We start from the raw sequence: 20,685 nt of genomic DNA on the forward strand, positions 1-20,685 counted from the left end.
GGATCCCTGGGGGTTGGGCAGTGAAACGCCTTCTAGTTTTTCACGAGCCTCAGTGTCACTGCACAGTTCATCGTTATTGTCGCTGATTTCTCAATAGCAAAGGCTGCTGCAGCCAATGCTTGCTCACATGGGAAATGACCCTTCATCACTGGATCTAACAATCCACTGTAATATGCAAGGGGCCTGTACCCCAGGGTTCGGAATTGAGGGGATCTGGGAGCTGTTTAGCCCTGCTTCTAGCCTAAGAGAGCCTGGTTAGCTTTAGAGCAACAGCTACAAACATGCTTATGTGACATTAACTCTGAGTATTTGAGAATGCTACTCTAGAGGAATTAGGACACAATGAATAAAACATGTGCAAAAAGTTAACGTGTGCATCTCATGTGGAAGTTAGATTCATGGTGTGCTGGGTACTCACTCCTGGTTCCCCTGGGGTAGGTCCTGCCTACTCTGTGATGCCTGATACCCAGGATCTGGTTTTAGCTCCTGTTCATTCAATCTCCATTTCAACCTCTTTTTTTATTTTTTATTTACTTCGTTCAATTGTGCTAATTTCTTTTTACAAGATTCCTGGGAGAAGGTCAAGCAAAGAAAGAAGAAAGGAGGTCGAAGAAAGAAAATTAAAGGAGGTGAGAAGAGGCTGATTCCAAGTCTGTTGTCTATGTGAATAAACCTGATCAGATCAGCCTCCACAGGTCGTCTAAGATTGTTTTTTCTTTCCTTTTGTCGACATCAGGGAGTCTGGGCAATTTTGAATGCCGAGTCCTTCGAAAAAGCCCACTGCAGCGATAATCCATCTGGGATTTGCACTGCTCATCAAGTTGATCCAACATTCCTCTTCGTCAAAGCAGTGTGAATTGTTGAAGAGACCACTCAGGTGAAAGGCGCGCTTGGTACCCACTCCTTGACGTCGTAATAAGAGGTGTTTAAGTGTTTCGACTGTGTCTGGGAGTTCGCAAAATCGACAGGAACTGGAGTTAGATTGTTTCCATCTGGCTAATATTTCTTAGTGTACACGAGATTCAATCGAATGCGCATGAAGTTTTTGCGAAGGTTCCTTCCTGGACATTTTAGTAGGTAAGATCTTGTTCCGTTGACTTTAGCAGGGTTAACTGGCAAGAAATGGGTTAGCTTGGAGGCATGTGCTTCGTCTAGTGTTTGAACTCAGTCTCTCTCCTTAAGGCGCTTCTTTACTTTTTCTGGGTTGATGTTGAGTTCCTCCTGGGTGCTACCCACCCAGTCTAGGCATTTTTTGTTCTTTGCCACCCAGGATTGTAGCATCCTGCAGGTTCCAGCCTGAGTTTCCTGCTTTATAGCCTTCAGGCTAAGCGGTGGAGATGGCAAGAGAGTTTTTCTGTAAAGCAGGAGTTCATTTCGTGCTACAATTGAGCTCAACAATTGAAGTGTTAGTTCCCTTCTGATTAGCACCACTGTGGTAGATGTAGACTGTGGTAGCTTTAGTACTCTTTTCCAGTATGAGCCTTCTAATCTCTGCCAGAGGTTTGTCGGAATTTAGGGCATTGCTTCACCACCATAGGTTACTTTCATCCTGTAGAATGTCAAAACTGGAGACAAAGAGAAGCGACCATATTTGTTTAATAGAATTCTGGTCTGTGTTATCAGGAGGCTTTGTTTTTTCCGCAGAGTTTGGCACATCGAGTCTTCTTTTCCCTCTTTGTTCAATATTACCCCTAGGTATCTGAACTCGTTCACAAGTTCTAGGGTCTGATCTTGTATTGTCCAAGAGAAGTTCTCCACTCTTCTCGTACTTTTCCCCAAGTTCATGATTTTTGTTTTTTTCGCGGTTCATCTGTAAGTTGTTAGCTTTCAGGTAGGAATCTAAATTTGTGAGTTGTCTTTGCAGTCCTATCGGCGTTTGGTCCAGCAAGATTATATCATCTGCGTACAACAGTCTTGATATTTCTCTTCGCCTAGCCTTGGTGGAAAACTTCGGACCTTGAGCTTGTGTTCCTTATAGTCAGCTATATTTGCATTGTATAGCCAGACCCTCCAGTTAATAGCGATTTTGCGATCCCGCAAAATGCTGCGAAAACGGCCGTTTTGCACAAAATGCTGCGAAAATGGCTGTTTGTTTTGTGCAATAACAGCACCTTTAAAAAAATAAAAAATAAATACATTAAAAAAAATTATTCTGCAAAAATGACTGTTTAAAAAAATGTATTCAGGGTGTCAGGTTCTCAACTTTTTTTTTTCTCGCGAGAAATGAAATGCGCCAACACATCTCATCACTTGTGCCCAAAAAAAGAGCAGCCCAATCCACAAGGGACAAATGATTGGGCCATTTTATATGTGCACCCTTTCAGATGGCCCTTTTCACCTCCTTGATCAAATAAAGTGGCGTTTCTGCCAATTTAAAATTTCATCACTCATTTCCAAGCAAGATGCACTTTTAAATGTGCAGAAATTGTAGGCAACCCTACGCACATGGGATATAGGGGTGCCACTGCATGTCAGGGTACTGCCCATTTTGAATGCAAAAATCGATCGAAAGGTACAATTTGACCTATTTCGTCCAGTACTATTCGATCGATTTTTATAAATGCCGAACATGTGTTGCGGGGGTGTCACCCGCTCCCCAAGTTAAGTATTATTTGGCTTAGAGGGTTGCAGGGGTGTTCCCCACTTTTGAAAATTGGAGGCGGGGACAGAAAAAAAAGAAAATAACGAAAAAGGGACCCTGCGAAGTCAGATCCGATCCGCGTTAGAGGGACGGATTTGACAACGCAGGGTTGCAGGGGAAGCGGCAGTGACCAAGCAGTTAAGTAGGGGAGGGGGTGGTGGTGAAAGGTACATTTTGGGTTGTTTGGCTGAAGTGCAAATCGATTCGCGGCAAAATGGACTACGGTCAATTCCGCCGCAAATAATTACACTTCGGTCAAACAACCCAGAACACCATTCAAGGCAGCTGGCCAGCACACAATTTGCGCTACAGCTGAAGCCTGTGGAAATGCGCCGGTCACCTTTGAGAATAAGGTGACCTTCTCATTTCCAAAAATGGGTTGTCTAAAAACAGCATATCCTCGGCTCCATTTTTAAATGACCCATTTTTTGAGGATCTGGGTCAAAATCTACATTTAATAAAAAATAAAAAAATGGTTACACTATGAGAGGGAAAGGAGAGAGAGGGAGAGTGATGGGTGAGATGTGAAGTGATAGGCAAGAAAACAGAGGGAGAGCAGTGGGTCAGAGGAGAAAGTGGTGCACAAGAGAGCATAGGAAGCAGTGATGTTGTGGGCCCGAAATCTGAGAGCGAGCGGAGGAACAGAAAGTAGAGGGAGCGTTTGGTCAGTGAGCCAGAAAGCAGAGAGGAAGCGGTTGACCGGAAAGGGGCAGTGGGCTGCAGATTGGGAAAAAGGATGAGGGAAGAGTGCGACAGAATGGGAGAAAGGATGCAAGATGCAGAAGCAGCACAAAAGAATGAAGGACTGTATATTGCGGGAGGAATGGAGTGTAAGGTGTGAGTGGGAGTATAATTTGGAGTGTGGCAGGGGATGAGCAGTGCAAATTGTAACTTGATAGTGTGACATAGCACATGAGTATTTGTATGACAGAGTGAGAGGTTCATGAATGCAAGTTGTGATGGGGAGTTGGTGAGATGTGTGATGTGTGTTGGTGAGAGAGGTGTGTGGGTGTTTGGGGGATTGGAGAACATAGAAGGGGAATATTTTCAGAATTACAACTGATAATGATCATTTTAGTTAATACTATTAAATAGGCATGCACATTAAACCAAAAATGTAGCCAAATCAAACACTGTTCTGCCAAGCCAGACACATCTGGGACTCTTCCTATTAAATTAATACAAAAGATACATAATAATGATACCCTGGCTCTCTTGTAGCCTTGCACTCTGCATTTTCCTGCAATGTGGCAATCTTACACCCTCCAGTTAATACAAAATGTCCCGCAAAAATGGCGCAATAAATAAAGAATTGTGATGCAATATTTGCCATTTCATGCCGCAAAATTTGCCATTTCATGCCTCAAAATCCTGGAAGGTCTGTATAGTGCCGGGGCAAGTGGGCATCCTTGCTTAACGCCTTGAGCAGTTTCGATCCAGGATGATGATAGGCCTTGGTGGGTAAGGCGCACACTCTTCGATGTACCACTGTACAGTTCCTTGATGGGGTTCAAGATCGCGGACAGGCAATGTTGTCGATCGAGTTTTTCCCATAGGAGTGCCCTGTCAACGCAATCAAAGGCCTGAGTCAAGTCGATGAAGGCCAGGTAGATTTTCAGACAACCCTCATGTACTTTTGCCTTGAAGACGCTCAATGCCAAGATGTTATCTGTCGTTACAAAAACTGCTTGCAGTGGGTCGATCACTTTGGCAGACACAGTCCAATCTTGAAAACTTTCCAGGATAAGTGATGCGAAGAGCTTCCCAATAGAATCCAATAAAGATATTGGTTGATAGTGACTGGGGTTGTCACTTGCACCTTTTTTGAAGATAGGTATGACTTTGGCCTTTTTCCAGGATGGTGGAATCGCAGCTGATTGAATGCAGTTTTTGAACACTTCTCCAATAAACGTTGCCCAGATTTCTGCACTGTGTTTAAGGTCGAAGTTGGTAATTTCGTCAGGCCCTGCCGCGTGGGAACCGTTGAGTTTGTTAATTTTGGCAATTACGGTTTCCTGATCCGTTGGGAGCTACCACATTGCTTTCGATGTTAGTGAAGTAAAGGTGGTAGAGTTCTTGGGTGCACTGTATAGTTCCTCAAAATGTTTAATCCACCTAGGTTCCCCCACTGCATTGATGAGTAGCTGGTTATCTCCCTTGGCATTGACTAGTGACCAGAAGTCCCTCGTCTCCTTGCTGCAAATGGTCCGCAGCTCCGTTTCTACGTCATCTTGATTTCTTTGTCTTTTGGTAGCTCTCAACCAGGATTGGTACTGTTTGATTGCTTTCGATGCAGCCTCTTCTTTTGCTTTAGAGCAAGATTTGTTAGCTTCGCGTTTCAGTCTTCTAATTACTTTCCTTCTCTCTACCAGTTGCCTGTTGAAGACGTGGACAGTTGAAATTGGGTGAGTAGAAGGTTTTCTCGTGCTAAGTTTGAAGACTGAGAGCTCTGCCGAGTAGTCTGCTGTATTCCAGCTGTTTATGTTTTCCTTTGTCGTTGAGGCGATGTAGCTCTGCATCAATGCAATGATTGACTTGTCCTTTAGTAGTAAGCGTGTGCCGTAATTATTGACCTCCAAATTTGTGTTCATTACACTTTTTTACGCTTTGCTTGTTAGCCACCCGTAGGACAGTATGTTATGGTCGCTTTGTTTTGTCCTTGTCACTTTGAACGAGTCTGTGTACATCAGCAGGCTTCTTGACACATAAATATAGTGTATTGCTGCCGCGTGCCCCTTTCTCTCCCACATTGCAATATGTTGGGATTTTGTGTCCAGTATAAAATGGATATTGTGCAGGTCCCTTGACTCCATTAGTGATGACCAAAGGCAAGCTCGGGCTCGAGGGTTTTCATGGCGCGAAATTAAATCGACAATAATGTCGCCTGAAATTATTATATGTTTGACTTCTTCTTCAATCAAGGCAGAGTCAATTGTCGATTCCAACTCAATCAGGAAGCTCTTGTTGGATGTTCGGAGAGGGTTCCAGTAGGTATTCAGGAGTTAGATCGTTTCCTGCTTCTTTACTCTGGAAGTTGAAATTTGGCTGGGCTATTCGATAATGGAGGCCAATAAAAATTCAGTTGCCTTGGTAACTTTTCTTAGAATCAGGCCAAAGCCTGATTTTATGGCTGTTATTAGGCCTGAGCGCAGTCTTCCCTTAGGGCCCTTGTGGGTGGGAGAATGGGCTAGCTCGGATCCGTCCAATGCAGGTTTTGCAGTGAGCCACGTCTCTTGGAGACAAAGTACATCGTAGTTGGATAATTGTACGTCCGTTTTTGTAGTCAGGTGGGAGAAGCCCCTAGTGTTCCAAGAGCCTAATAACAATGCTGTGTCGAAAGCCAATCGCCGGGTGCTTTTCGTTACCCCTGACTCGTGATTTTCATTTAATGATGGCTATTTGTTTCTTAGCTTGTCCACTTGCCACTTAAACCAATCACTTTTGTCTTCTTTTAGAGTTGTGTTACTAGTCTCAATGGTGTGTCTTGTTTCACTTTTAGGAGCCCTCGGTTCTTCCATTGAGCTACGTTGCTTTTTGTAGCCGGGGTCCTCTGAGGTTCTCTCATCTTGATGTTGTCTATCCGATGTCTGGTGCTTCAACCCTATTTTCTACTCCCGGAGAGGCCACTTAGTTTTCGTGTTCCAGGTTCCATGGGCTTCGTTTTGCTGTGTATTACCTCGAGTCTCGATCGACCTCGAAGGAGACCCCAGTGGCCATTGCTTGGAGGGTCTTCTTGTTCTTCGAAGAGGGGAGCCAAGGAATCTACTTGGTTTTCTGCCTCGAGGTGGGGAGCGCCGGTGCGGTGAGGTGGCGGGCCGCTTTTCCTTATAGAGGATGTCACACGTCATTGCTGGTCCATAATTCTTTTGGCACTTTCTCAAAATCTTCGTGACAATGTGGTGATACTTTTCTAGCCAAAAATATTGCCTGGGGGACCTCAATGTACTGTATTCTCAATTGGCATGGGATGCCTGTCTGAAATATGAACTCCTTGTCATCGTCCTCATCTTCGAACAACTGTTCATCAGTAATGTCAGTCAGTCGCAGCGCTAGATCAATCACTAGAACTGCGCGCCAATCAATGCCTTCTTCATCTATCATATGCAAAATCACTCAGTCTTCCCTCACCACTGCAGCTTCTGCATGTACCATAATGTCTGCCTCACATTCAATGTCTATCGATAATTTAGGTCTAAACAAATACTCTGCGGGCAACCACAACACCTTGGGCCTCATTACGACCCAGGCGGTAAGTTACCGCCTGGGTCGTACCTTTACCACCATGGCGTAAACTACGTTTACGCCATGGTGGTTGGCGGACTTACCGCCCCATTCCGAGGTTGGCGGGGCGGTAAGTCCCCAATCCTCATTTACCCTTCCCCATTCCCATTTTTGCCCCATAGGGCATAATGGGAGTGGGGAAGGCGTTAATTACGCCACCGTAAATTACGGTGGCGTAATTAACAACAAGGTCCCTTAGCGCCATGGATTTTAACACCTGCTAAAAGCAGGTGTTAAATCCTCCATGGCGCTAAGGGACCTCGGAATCAGGCGGTAAGGGTCGGCGCTGTTTACGCTGCCGTAAACCTCTTACCGCCTGGGTCGTAATGAGGCCCCTTGTCCTTTATCCTGGGTACCCATCCCAACAATATTCTTTATTTGTACCATTATTGATTGCAATCTCAGCAGCTTGACATGACTGTTTTCATGTTGTTTATCCCTGTCTTAGCGCTTCCATGCTTACGGGCTCCGTCCCAGCACTTTACAAATGAATTAAATAAATAAACACCTGTACTCTATAGGAGAACAAACCCGCATTAAGTGACACTCCTCACATAACTCTCGGGCCGCAAAATGCTTGAGTTCATGTTTTGGCATTCACATAATGAATTCTTGGCATGGAACGCACTATGCCCTTCTCTGTAAACAAAATGGTCTGGCAATGTTCAATTTGAGCATCAAATCTCTACCTAAGAAATTCACTGGTGTACTTTGTGAATATAGAAAGGGTACTGACAGTGTACATGTCCCAGTTGTAACTGGTAAATCATCTGTAAAAGGAACTGTTAACATAGTGTTAAGGGGTAGACCAAGAGCCAGAGCCACTACCCCTGCCCCTGATGATGGACAGATGAACATGTCACTAAGAGCTCTTACCCCTCCCCCGGCCCAATATTGTAAAGATGAGAGGCATTAACCACTGAGACAACTATACCATTCATACTTCAAGCAGATGCACATGCTGTAAGCAAAGATGTCAAAAGCAAAGGGGCAGCACTGCTAGGCTGACACATGTAGATACAAAGACACCAGGTCAAACTTGCGTGTAGACATCAAGAATGCTCCCCACACACACTAGGTACTAGAAAACATATCATAAAAAAGGTATTGGTGTAATGCCTCACTGGCAGGGTGCAAATGTGGCCCAGTGCCATGGAAATGTAGCAGTGGTCAGCAGCCATTTTGTCCAAAATGTAAAGCTACAGGCAGCCTCTGAATGCACCAAACTCCTAAGACTTTCAGAGGAGCACAGCATGGTGAATTAATTAAATAATAGATCTGTGTAGAGTTAAGGCAGTAAAATGAAGGCTTCAGCCTAGGTTGCTAAAGAAATTAGGGAGGGGCTGTTTAAAGAACGAACACCAGTTGCAGATGTTGGCAGAGAAAATGTAACAGAAAATAGAATTAAATGGTAGAAAAATACGATTTCAGCGGTGCCATGGCAGAAAGGGAGTTCTAACTAAACCCTGGCAAAAGTATAGAATAGATAACAGAGTTAGGGCATCCAATCAGAGGGAAGGGAAATTATGAACTGGCCTTGGTTTTGTTTCCAGCAAGCAATATCTAGTTTGCAGCAAGTGATTATCAGAGATCTTTAGAAGGGCATCTCCTGATATGCTCCTGTGCAATCGTTGAACCTCCCACAAGGATCACACTTTAGAAAAAACAGAATTCAAATACAAAATACAAATTTGAGAATCAGGACATGTGTGTCATAACATTGAAAATGTCTGAGGCTAAGCACTTTACTTGGTCGTTTAGTTTCTAGAATCATAATTGCCATAATTCACAAACATTGACTGCATTTTATGATACAGCATGCACCCATATATGGACCCACCAGGAGGAAACAGAGACAATATAGTTCAGACCCTGCGGCCTTGCACCACATATGCTGGTTCCACCCTCACATCCATATAGACATATAAATATAAATTACGTATTTGTTTTATTTAGCTGCTGTTTGCTTCAATGGGCCTCATTGCGAGTTTGGCAGTAAATTGGCATTAAATTCACCAATTTACTGACAAAGGGCCTCATTACAAGTGTGGCGTTAAGTGGTAAAATTGGCAGTAAATCCGTTCCCTCCACATTTATCACTGCATCAAATTATGGGGCCGGGTCTGGAGTGGAGGATTTACATCCAGCAAAGTAAGTCCTCCCATTGACTGCCACAAAGTCGGCAGAATCGGCAGAACATCCGCCATGGTAATTCCCCACAAAAAGCCCCATTAAGTCCAACAGACTAAAATAAAATGGGGACTTACACCGCCACTTGTAATCCAGTGGTGATTCAGCTGGACCAAATGGCGGTAATAGTAATTCAGTTGGGCGGTATTCCGGCAGATTTACCACCGGGATATCACCCAGCTCGTAATGAAGCTGAAACTAATTTACTGTTACCATCTCTCAGTCCTGTGATTTTACCTTGGGATTAGAAGTGATGGCATAGTGGCGCAATTTCCCATGTTTTTTTTTGTTTCGTTTTTTGCAGGGAATTTATGGTTCTTTAGCAACGGGCATTCAATGGATGGAGTTCACAGAATAACTAATCAAACCAGCTCAGGAAGATGGCAAAGGTTGCTGTTTTATTAACAATTATCTAAAACAAGGAGGTTACAATGTACATCAACGGACGTTCGCTCAGCTCTCGACAAATTTCTCATAAAACATACCCTTTATACTAAGAATACGTCAGAAGTGACTTCATACTAAGTGGCAAAATAAGAAAGACCTATAACCGATTATAATTGGTTCCAGGGGGACATCTAACTATACTTTCTATAAGGACTGGGATTGTGATTGGCTGTCTACTGTCAGGTGGCCAAATTATGCCTACCTCTAAAACATGTCATCTTCAACACTGTTAAGTACACGGTTTATATTTGCCTCTCAAACTATAAATCCCTTTGTTATACGGCCCTCTACAATTGGTTGGCATGCTTGTGCCATGTATGGAACATTCGGTTCACTTAGCAGCATGTAAGCTCATACCCAGGTGCCAGGAGATGGACTTGACTTTACCTCCCCACCCAATTAGCCCAACATCTCTCATCACCCAATGCCTTCTACCATACACATTGGGCCTCATTACAACCTGCCAGTCCGGGACCGTGCAAAATCCGTGACGGCGGTAAAAACGTTTCCGTGTCCGCAAGGTTGCGGAAAAACCGTCCGATTACACACTGTCGGTCGCGCGCACCACACGGACTCGGAAACGTTGTTACCGCCGTCACGGAAAACCCCACGGAAATGGAAATAACGAAGCCACAAGTGGCGCAAAACCCGTTTCCGCCTCCGCCACCACGGACACGGAACCGGAAATACCATGATCGCCAAAACAGGAAACAGAGAGGCGGCCATCATATAAAAGCACAATCCATTGCCATCCAGAGCCAGCACAAGCACAATCCTAACTCTGAGAAGGCAAAAGGGACCACTAGCATGTCTGCCAGGATTCCTGCTCAGAGGCAGCGCAAACAGCGCTTCAGCGAGGCGGAGCTAACCGTCTTGGTGGAGCACATTGTGGACAATGCTGAGATGCTGTTCAGCGCCGACCAACGGCGTGCCACACAGCAGCGGAGGAAGGAGGTGTGGGCCGAAGCTGCACGCAAGTGCACCGCCGTGGGCGTGGCAGTGAGGAGCGTGAAGGACTGCCACAAGCGTTGGGACGACCTGAGGCTGAGGGTACGCAACCTCATTTCCACGCACCGCCAACGCAGCAGTGGGACAGGCGGAGGACCCCCTTCCCCACTGAGGCTGCAAGCATGGGAGGAGCGTTGCAGCAGCGTCCTCCACCTAGAGGGAATCCATGGGATCGGGCAGGCTGAGGCAGGAGTGAGCCCACCTGCAGATGATGGTAAGTGCCCAAACATGAATGCCACATGTAAATATGCAGTTGTGAGTACTGGGCCAAAGGACCCATTAACAACCCCCCCCAGGCAGTGCGTGTGTGGGCCAAAGGACCCATTAACAACCCCCCCCCCCCAGGCAGTGCATGTGTGGGCCAAAGGACCCATTAACAACCCCCCCCCAGGCAGTGCATGTGTGGGCCAAAGGACCCATTAACAACCCCCCCCCCCCAGGCAGTGCATGTGTGGGCCAAAGAACCCATCATGATCCGTATGGCAACCAATATCACTGAATGCAGACACCAGCAATCAGATGCATGTGACAAACACTATTCAATGTACAATCTTAATGACGCATGTGATGCACCCATCTGCCACCACAACAACACTAATTGCATGCCCTTTGTGTCCCCAAAGCCGTTTCAAGTGACAGTGATACTGCACAACAGGCCAGCCAATCTGCATCGGCAAGTACACTAGCCACCGCCACCACACAGGAGGATGCTGCCGGCAGTTCTGCACCTCTGGCCACATTACCAGCCACTACAGATGTGCGGCACACCACCACCACCGACATCCCCACCGTCTCCACACTGGCTGAGTCTAGACAGGTGCCACGGGAACCTATCATGGACACCCAACACAACACCGAAGGCAGCAGCACTGCAGAGGGGGCGGCCTGCAGTGATAACAGTGCCCCGCAAGAGCACTCGGAAACGGGGCCACAGGGGGAGATGCCCACATTGGAAGACCTGGGCTCCTTCCATGAGCTGGGGTTCAGCCCCACTTCACTGGGGAGTCCCATGAGGTCGCCCACCCCATCCATGGCCGAACTAAATGCCCGCATGCAGCGGATGGAGGACCAGCAGGCTACCCTCACCCAGCTGGTGGAGAGGCAGCTAGAGGAATCCAGGCTGCAGAGGGAGAGCTACAGCGCCTCAGTGCGTCGCCTGTCGAGGTCTATTGGAGGCTTTGCGAGCACCATAGTGACCCTTGCACGCCATGTGCGGGAGGGCAACCAGGCTTGTAGAGGCCATGTTGGTTGGCCAACAGGCAAATCTGGCACGGATGCCCTCAATCCCAGATTCTGGCCCATCAAACACTACCACCCCATCCAGCTCCACTACTGCCAGTCCAAGGAGGCGCTCGAGTAGGCTAACGGGTCCTTCGGGCAAGGTTGCACAGGCACAGAAGCGCACAAGGAAGTGATGGCATGTGTGTGGGGCAGTCCAGGACACATGTGGACTACAAGGGTGTGAGAGGGGTGGGCACGTTTGGGTGGTGGGGTAGGTAGTTTTGGGGGTTTGGACAATGGGCTCTGGGTGGGGGTGGGCACGTTTGGGTGGTGGGGTAGGTAGTTTTGGCGGTTTGGACAATGGGCTCTTGGTGGGGGTGGGCACGTTTGGGTGGTGGGGTAGGTAGTTTTGGGGGTTTGGACAATGGGCTCTGGGTGGGGGTGGGCACGTTTGGGTGGTGGGTGGCCCCGGGTGTACAGCTTCCCTAACCAATGCACCTTCTTCCCTGTTGTTATCACATCAATACATCACCATTTCAAATCAAGACATACATGTGTGGACATTGATCATTTATTTTGCAGTGCAACTATTAATTCATTGTCGTCACCATGTTTGTGCATTTCTGTGAATGTGCTGTGACTCAAAAGTAAATGCGAATCAGGGCATCCCGTGCTCTCTGGCCATCATGTGGACCCCCAGGGGGAGGCGGTGCCATCCCATCCCCATCTCCATCCCCATCCCCATACCCATCCCCATCTCCATCCCCATCCCCATCTTCCTCATCTGCGTCTGGTGGCATTGGGATGTTCCTGCGCAGGCATATATTGTGCAGCATGGCACATACGAGCGTGATTTTGCCCGTCTTCACTGGGCTGTACAGCAGTGATCCGCCAGATCTGCTCAGACAGCGGAAACGGGCCTTCAGCAGTCCAAATGTCCTCTCAATCATTCCACGTGTGCGGATATGTGCCCTATTGGATGCCTCTTCATGCCTGTTCCTTGGTCTCTGTACAGGTGTCATCATCCATGGCGTGAGTGCATATCCCGCATCACCAACATGGGATGTAGATGGGGGAACATGTCAGTGTTTGTGGCATCATGTCCTCATCTGCTGCTGTGCATTCGTGTATCATCATTCATTCATACATATGTACCATGCAGTGTATGGAGTTATGTCTTGGGCATCACGAGGTATGTCGCTGACTGCATATGGGCCTACACATTAACTTGCATGTTTACTGTGCCCTGCGGGTGACATTTGATTGTGTGCATGTCATGGTGCAGTGCTGTCCACACATGGCAGAGTGACTCCACTGTACGGAAGTAGTAAATACACGTCGTCTCATTTACACGCCTCTCATGCTTTTTGGGGCAGTGTTTCAATTGAGGGTGGGAGTCTGCAGTGGCACAGGGTTCATGGGACAGTGACGGGATTGGCTGTGGCAGCGTGTGCACGGGCACATTGTGGTGCCCTGTCATGTCTTCCTTCATGATGTTTGGCATCTGCTGTGTATTTGGTAGATGGAAGGGGGGTGATGCATGTGCGGTCACAGCGGCACACTCACAATGCTCATTGGCCTGGACACACACACACACCACTCCGACAGGGTTGTAGCATCGTCAGCTGTACTCACCCAATAGCCATGTGCTTTGTCCGGCATAGCGTTCCATGTACCGTGGCAACGTGGAATTCCGCAGTACCATTGAGTCATGTGATGAGCCTGGGAAACGTGCGCAGCAGTGTGTAATCAGTTGCATGGCATCACAAACCATCTGGACATTCAAAGAGTGATACTGTTTCCTATTGCGGAACACCGCCTCAATTGCATGTGGTACTGTCAGCTCGACGTGGGTGCAGTCAACTGCGCCTATGCAATTTGGCATGCCTGCTATGGCATGGAAGGCCAACTTGGTGGCAATGACCTCGGGGAGGGTGCGGGGTAGGGCTATGTGTTCCGACACATGGCGCAACAGGGCATCCAGTACCTGTACCAGGATTTTTGAGAAACACGGTTGTGATATGCCGTGCAGCTCACCAACCGTGTGTTGATAGGTGCCAGTGGCAAGAAAATGCAGAACTGAGACAACCTTCAAGAGGGGGGGGATGGCGGTGGGGGTGTCAATTAGGCTGCTGATGTTGTCCACAATCATGGCGGTGATGTGCAGGAATGTTGTGCGGTCCAGCCGGTATAGGGTGTGGATCTGTCCTGGGGTGAGGTTCCAGGGTGAGGCCCTGATGCGTGGTATTGGTGGCTGGCGGCGGGGTCGGGCTGGCTGGGCAATGGGGTTTGCCATAGCTGCAGGGTTGGCTGGTTGCCGCCTGCGCCTCCTCCGCCTACGCCTCCTCCTCTGCGCCATTACTGCCACCATGTGCAGTGCTGCCTGTTGGTTGAGTAGGCCCAGTCCCAGTGCTACTAGACCTGCTGCCTGCATGGTTCTGTGTTGTGTTGGGCTGGGTGTGGCCCTTTTGTAGGCTCCCAGTGGCCTGCTAGGTCCAGCTGGGCTGATTTGGTGCACCTGTGCCCTGATTCAGTTCAGCAGGCAGTGTATAACGCCATGTTCGCGGTGGCGGTGGTTCCGCCACCGTGATCACGGTATTTACGCCATTTTTTTGCCGGTATTTCCGTGTCCGCGCTAGTTGTGATGCTCACGGTGTTTCGTGTTGACGGTAACGGAGGGGTTTCCGTGCAGACGGACTTAACGGGAACCCTATTTCCGCGGTGGCGGTTTAGGGTGGTGCTATTACCGGGGCCGCGGGTCATGATTGCGCGGACATGGAAACGGTGCCGGTATGGTTTTACCGGCAGTGTTAATTCCGGAGCGGAGTACTTGTAATGAGGCCCATTGTCTTTGAACTTTTCCTTGCAAAGTATCCTTGTCTGTGGGAATATATGGGAGTGCAGGCGCTCACTATCGTTGTTCTAGGACTCCAAGCTCAACTCTATTTCCATCCTCAGCTCACGAGACCATGATTGTGGTCCATTCTGCATTATATAAATGTCTTAAATGAATGAAACTTGTCACTCTTGGTGTTCAATCTTTGCCTCTTAATAAGGGGTGATTAATCCTTCGCACATTCACTGCTTTCAAGAATAGATAGCCGACCTTGGCTGCTTCTGTTTTGATGCCAGGCCAGATAACCTTGGCCAGGCTCTTCCACGATCTTAGCTTATTCATGCTGCCACACAATTCTCTGCCTTTCCTCTACATGGGTCTGAGCTTACTAAATTCATGACACCGATGTCCATTTCCTATACAATGGTGGCTTCCCCTGCAGTCCATTCACTACACATAGCCAGCTTCTATGATCACTTAGTCTACTTGCATTTCTGCGTCTGTACAATTATTGAACGGTTGCATTTCTGTAGCACTTTACATGCATGCAATCTTTTTTTCTGCATATGAAAGTTTACTCGATTATCCCTTCAGCCAGTATTCTCAGTGTGTCATGCTCGTCTCTTGTGACTTCACTAGCTTCTCTTTTACTCCTTTTCATGTTCCTTCAGGGAGTTCCTCCCCCAGATTGTCATCTCTTCAGGGATACATTCAATGGGGATTTCTCAGTGGATACCTTTTCTCAAATACTCGCTGCAGTATTGGCACAACTGCTGGTATCAAATGTGGCACAGCCTCTGACTTCCAACATATAGGAGGCAGGGGGACAGGATTTCCTGCAGAGGCATGCAGCTGCTCCTCTGCAGCAGATTTAATAAAATTGGTAATTCTGCGTGGTAAATACACCAACTTTTGGCCTTAAAGTGAAGGATTCGCCTCCAGTATCTGCTGCAGGTAAATCATCAATTTCAAGGTCAAACTCGGAATTCGGGGGTGTGATAAAGGTAGCTGTAATTCTATTATCGGACAAAAAAGTGGCAATAAAGGAATTAGCACCACTTGTTTACTACACTGCCAAACTCATAATGAGGCCCATTTCTACCAATAGGCTGTAGTATTCCCGACAGATAGGGTTTACATGTGTAGGATCATTGCTGTTGTTATGCATAGGCCAGGATTTACACTGGAGACAGCAAAAAGCCAGCTGTAAAAATGGGACCTTCAATGAAGTACATTTCACCGTATGACAGATTTATTGTGGCCATCCCGTCAGAAACTATTACAATGCCAATTAAGGATGACCCATACTTAACGCTGTGCTTGCCTATTCACTGCAAAGAAATTCAACAACACACCAAACGCTGTTTCACCCGCAGTCCATGAAGAGGAACACATTCTTGCAAGATAATTACTCTTAATTATATATAGAAGAGAAGCAATGCTTGCTGTAAACATTGGTTTAAGAACAGTGATCAGAGAGCAGCCGGCTACACAGCAACATTGTGAACCAACAGCCATCACCTCAGGGGTTTTCTAAAGGAACACAGGAGCACTTTGCCCGCACAGAAAAATACCCAGCTCTTTAAAACACACATTCATAAATCAAAACGAAAAGAGAAAAATAACATTTGGTGAGCAGGTGCAAGTGGATCTAGGTCACGTGACCTAAGCCCTGCACACCTTTTAATCATTTTACACTGGTGGTGCCTTCTTGTTTTTGCACCCTTTTTACCTACTAAAGTAGCCCTCCAGCTTCTTTTCCTTTGCAGTTGGTGACCAGGTGCAAGTGGATCTAGGTCACATGGCCTATGCCCGCACTGGGGTCAATCAATTTGAACTGTTGGTGCCTTCCTGTTTTGGTGCCGATTTTCCTGACTTAAACAGCCCTCCCACCACTTTTCTATTGCAGTTGGTGAGCAGGTGCAAGTCGATCTAGGTCACATGGCCTAAGCCCCACCCGTCTTCTTAGCCCTGCCTCTTCCTTTCTGCTCTTAACTCTTAGATCAAGGGCGTCTCTCACCTGGGTGTCCGAAGTGAAGGGCGGTTTAATAAAAGGGCAATTCCTGTTTGGACCTACTCGGACTGGCAGGACCCACAGTAAGATAACAGGTAAGCACATGCCAACATGTGTTTTCTCCCTCCGTTCCCACAGTCCAACCCCACCATTGCCAGGCAAGGCCAACATCAACAACATCACCCCTCCTCTAAGGCATGGGCCCATGAGCACTCCCTCACCATCCACAACACAGAAATCGATGCTCGCTAACGTACACTCAGCTATCACCCATGCAACAGACATCGCCGACCTCATTACTACACATGACCTTGATGCCATCTTCATCACAGAGACCTGGCTGACACCCACCTCCACCCACATCCTAGATGCCCTTGTCCCCGACAGCTATGGCATCCAACTCAGAGGCCAGCCGAACAAGACAAGCGGATGCCTCACCGTCATACACAAGATCTTGTGGCCCTGCACCAGACTTGACACAACAACATTGGCTCCCTCAAAGTCCTCTACTGCCACTTCCCGCTCTCCGCGACGGACACAGTCACCTTCCATCTCATCTACAGACCACCCAAACACAACACTGCCTTTGTCTAAGACTTCACCGACCTGCTCACCACCATGTCCCTCATGCACACCAACAACATATTCCTAGGCGACTTCAACCTCTCAGACAACAAGGCCACCAAACCAATGAAGGAAGCTCTCCTCTGCCTTCTCAACACCCTTGGCCTCACACAGCACATGAAAGACCCAACTCACGAAAACAGTAATATCCTCGACCTAATTATCAGCGTACTGTCTTCCCTCCACTACAGGTCTCCTCTCCCGCTTCACTAGTCAGACCACCTAGCCGTCCCTTTCAACATACTGCACACCACCTTAGTCAGCACTTCCAGCAGAAACCCATCAGACTAACCTTCAGGTCCTTCAAGAACTTCCTTGTGGAAGCCCTCACAGAAGACCTCACCAACCTCCACATTGCATGGACTGAACACCCCCAACCGAACTGTGACTCTCTACTGGAAGCACTCAACGCCACCCTCTCAGCCTCCATTTGCCCCATACGTGCCTCTGAAACAACACACCTGCAAACTGAAACCGTCAGCACCCTCATACATGCAAGAACTCACCCTCAGCAAAAGAGTCACCAGGAAACAAGAGAAAACCTGGCGTTGCTCCAGTACTGCATCTGACCTGGTGCTCCTCAAGGAACTCCAAGCAACCTGCTGCCAACTAATCAGCACAGCCAAGCCCTCCTACTATCAGAATACCATAGCAGAATCTGACAACACAAGCAGAGCCCTATTCAAAATGGTCAAGCACTGCGTCAACCCACTACCCGACCCAGCCATACCACACTCCATCAAAAAATCCACTCCCATCAACACCTTCGTCGACAAAATAAGCAAGGTTCTCCAGCTCATTGACACCAGCTCTGCATTCATAGATCCACCTCATGTCCCTCCTCGCAAAATCTCCACACCCTTAACAACATTCATGACACTCTTGACAGAGGACCTGGTAGAAACCTTAGCCGCCCTATACGCCACATCGTATACAGATGGCATCCTCCCAGAATCCATCCTCAAGACCCTCCCTGCAGAAGCTCTCCTTCCCTACCTGGAGATCATCAGCAGCTCCCTAACTCATGGCACCTTCTCATCGACCCTAAACCCACATACAACATCCACATCCACCAATATGCCGATGACACACAGCTATGCCAAAAGATCGACTCAAAGAGATCCATAAGCTCAAAACCTGCCTCTCGCTGATCCAGTTGTGGATGTCCAGTGCATACTTGAAGCTCAACCCCTCCAAGACCGAATTCCTACTCCTCACCAACAGCACCGAACACCCAGACTTACAGACCTGGCTATCAACCAGGAACTCTGAGGGCTTCACACCCAAACTCACCTCCTGTGCCAAGTCCCTTGGGTTCCACATCAACAAACATCTCCTTCAAGACACACATAGCTAAGAGAATTCAGACAGTTTGGTATCAGCTCTCCCTCCTGTGTAAACTTCAAGCCCTTCCTCCCTCCAGACAACTTTAGATCCACCGTTCAAGCACTGGTCCTAACCCACCTGGATGGGGGCAATGGACTCCTCAAAGGCCTCTTGTTGGTCTCCCTTGTGCCCTGAGATGTGTCCTACAATCAGCTGCATGACTCATCAAAGGTCTAGGCAGATACGACCACATCACTCCGGCCCTCATCGGCTATCACTAGCTCCCGCTGCACGCACAAATCACATTCAAGTCTTGCTGCATCATCTATAAGGCAGTTGCCATTAAGTCACCCAGCTATCTTGCAGAAAAACTCTGCAGGTCTGTTGAACAGCGCACCACCAGAATCCAGGACATGTGCAGACTTGAAATCTGCTGCTGCAAAAAGGAAAGGACCAGAAAACAAGCCTTCTCTGACTACGCTGCAAGACTATGGAACTTCCCCCCCATCAGCATCAGACTCACCCCCACGCTCCTACAATTCAGAAAAGAACTCGAGACCCACCTCTTCAAGGAGTTTCTCCTCCTCAACAACTAGGCCATCATGTCGCCCCCTCATTCCACCTGATTTGCTAGATGCTGCCCGCCCCTCTATTCCCCGCAACCCAGTACCCTGTACCCCTCCTCTGTGTCCCTCTGGATCCTACCCCCGCTGCATATCTGTTCTGTTGTTACCTCTATAAAGTGCTCTGTTATGCATCTGTAATGTTGTATACCTCTGTAAAGCGCTCCGTTATGTATCTCTATTATTGTATACCTCTATAAAGCGCTCCATTGCTTCTTGAAGCTAGGTCTGCACGTAATAAATACCATAATAATAATAATAATAATATTTAATGCCATTGCACTAAATGCAAGACTAGAGAGGAAAGGGGAAATGGGATAAGAAGGTTATTCTAATATATTTCAAAAGGAGGATAGTGGTAAAATATTTTGGAAATGTGAACAATATTACAATAACCTGTAGTGAAGTGCAAAGGAATGGGATGTTGAATAATCTGTCTAAATGAGCAAAATCACTTACCCTTACATACAAGAACAGATGAAAACGCAATTAATCAGCGAGCAGTGCTATCCGTTTCAAGCAGTGAAACATCCTAAGAGGTTCTTGCACTGATATTGACACTGTCACAATGCTGGTGATTTGTCAAGCCCAGTATTGCTAAAGAGATGAGTAATTAGAAAAAAGATGCGAAAATACTGTTATCCTGAAAAGTGTATGATTTATTTAAGATTTGCCCCAAAATGAACATACAAAAAAAAGGAAGAGTCATTTTTCATCACCATAATCATTATGTTTTTAAAGAGCGCTGTGTCACCACCAGAGTGGTCTCTTGGTGCTGTGGCTAAAAGAGGGAGGGGAGGGTGGTGGCATGAAGACCCAGGTTTTAAGGGCCTTGCTTAAGGAGGTTTTCCAGAATTGAGTAAATACATGTGTAGCCCGTGGCCAGAATTGGGCCCAGCTAGGCAAGAAATGATATTGTATGATGTCATTTATACCCATAACGCTCCTGGATACAAATGTTTCTAGGCGTGACAAGACAAGGGAGGGAAGACGGAGAACGAGACAAACGATCTTACTAGGCCTTGTGTCATCGAGCTCGTCCCGGTGCGAGAATGAGAAGTGCAAGGGGAAAATGAGGGGGGAAGTGCAAGGGAGACAGGAGGGAAAAACAGGGCAGCAATGCTCTGAGTAAGTGCAAGGAGAACAAGGGACTGTATGGTTACAGTTACAGACCTTAGATGCGTGGTATGCCCAGAGGCAGTGCAAGGGTGACTGATCAAGAAAGAGCCTGGTACCCAGTGAGACTCTGAGGATAGCCAAGCAACCAGTCGGTACATCAGACAGGTAGGTCAGGTAGGTCAGCAGGGGAGGGAGAGAGAGAAAGCAGAGGAGGAGAGGAACATTTTGAGCTGCTTCCAGAACTTCAGGTGGTCCGGCTCAAGTTTGGGAGGGGCAGGCAGGCCATTCCAGAGGGAGGTACCTGCAGAGGAGGGATCTCCATACTTATTTCCTGAGGAAAATGTAGAACTAAAGA

Source organism: Ambystoma mexicanum, chromosome 6q (assembly GCF_040938575.1).
Source record: "Ambystoma mexicanum isolate Mex_15411 chromosome 6q, UKY_AmexF1_1, whole genome shotgun sequence".
NCBI classification, from domain to species: Eukaryota; Metazoa; Chordata; class Amphibia; order Caudata; family Ambystomatidae; genus Ambystoma; species Ambystoma mexicanum.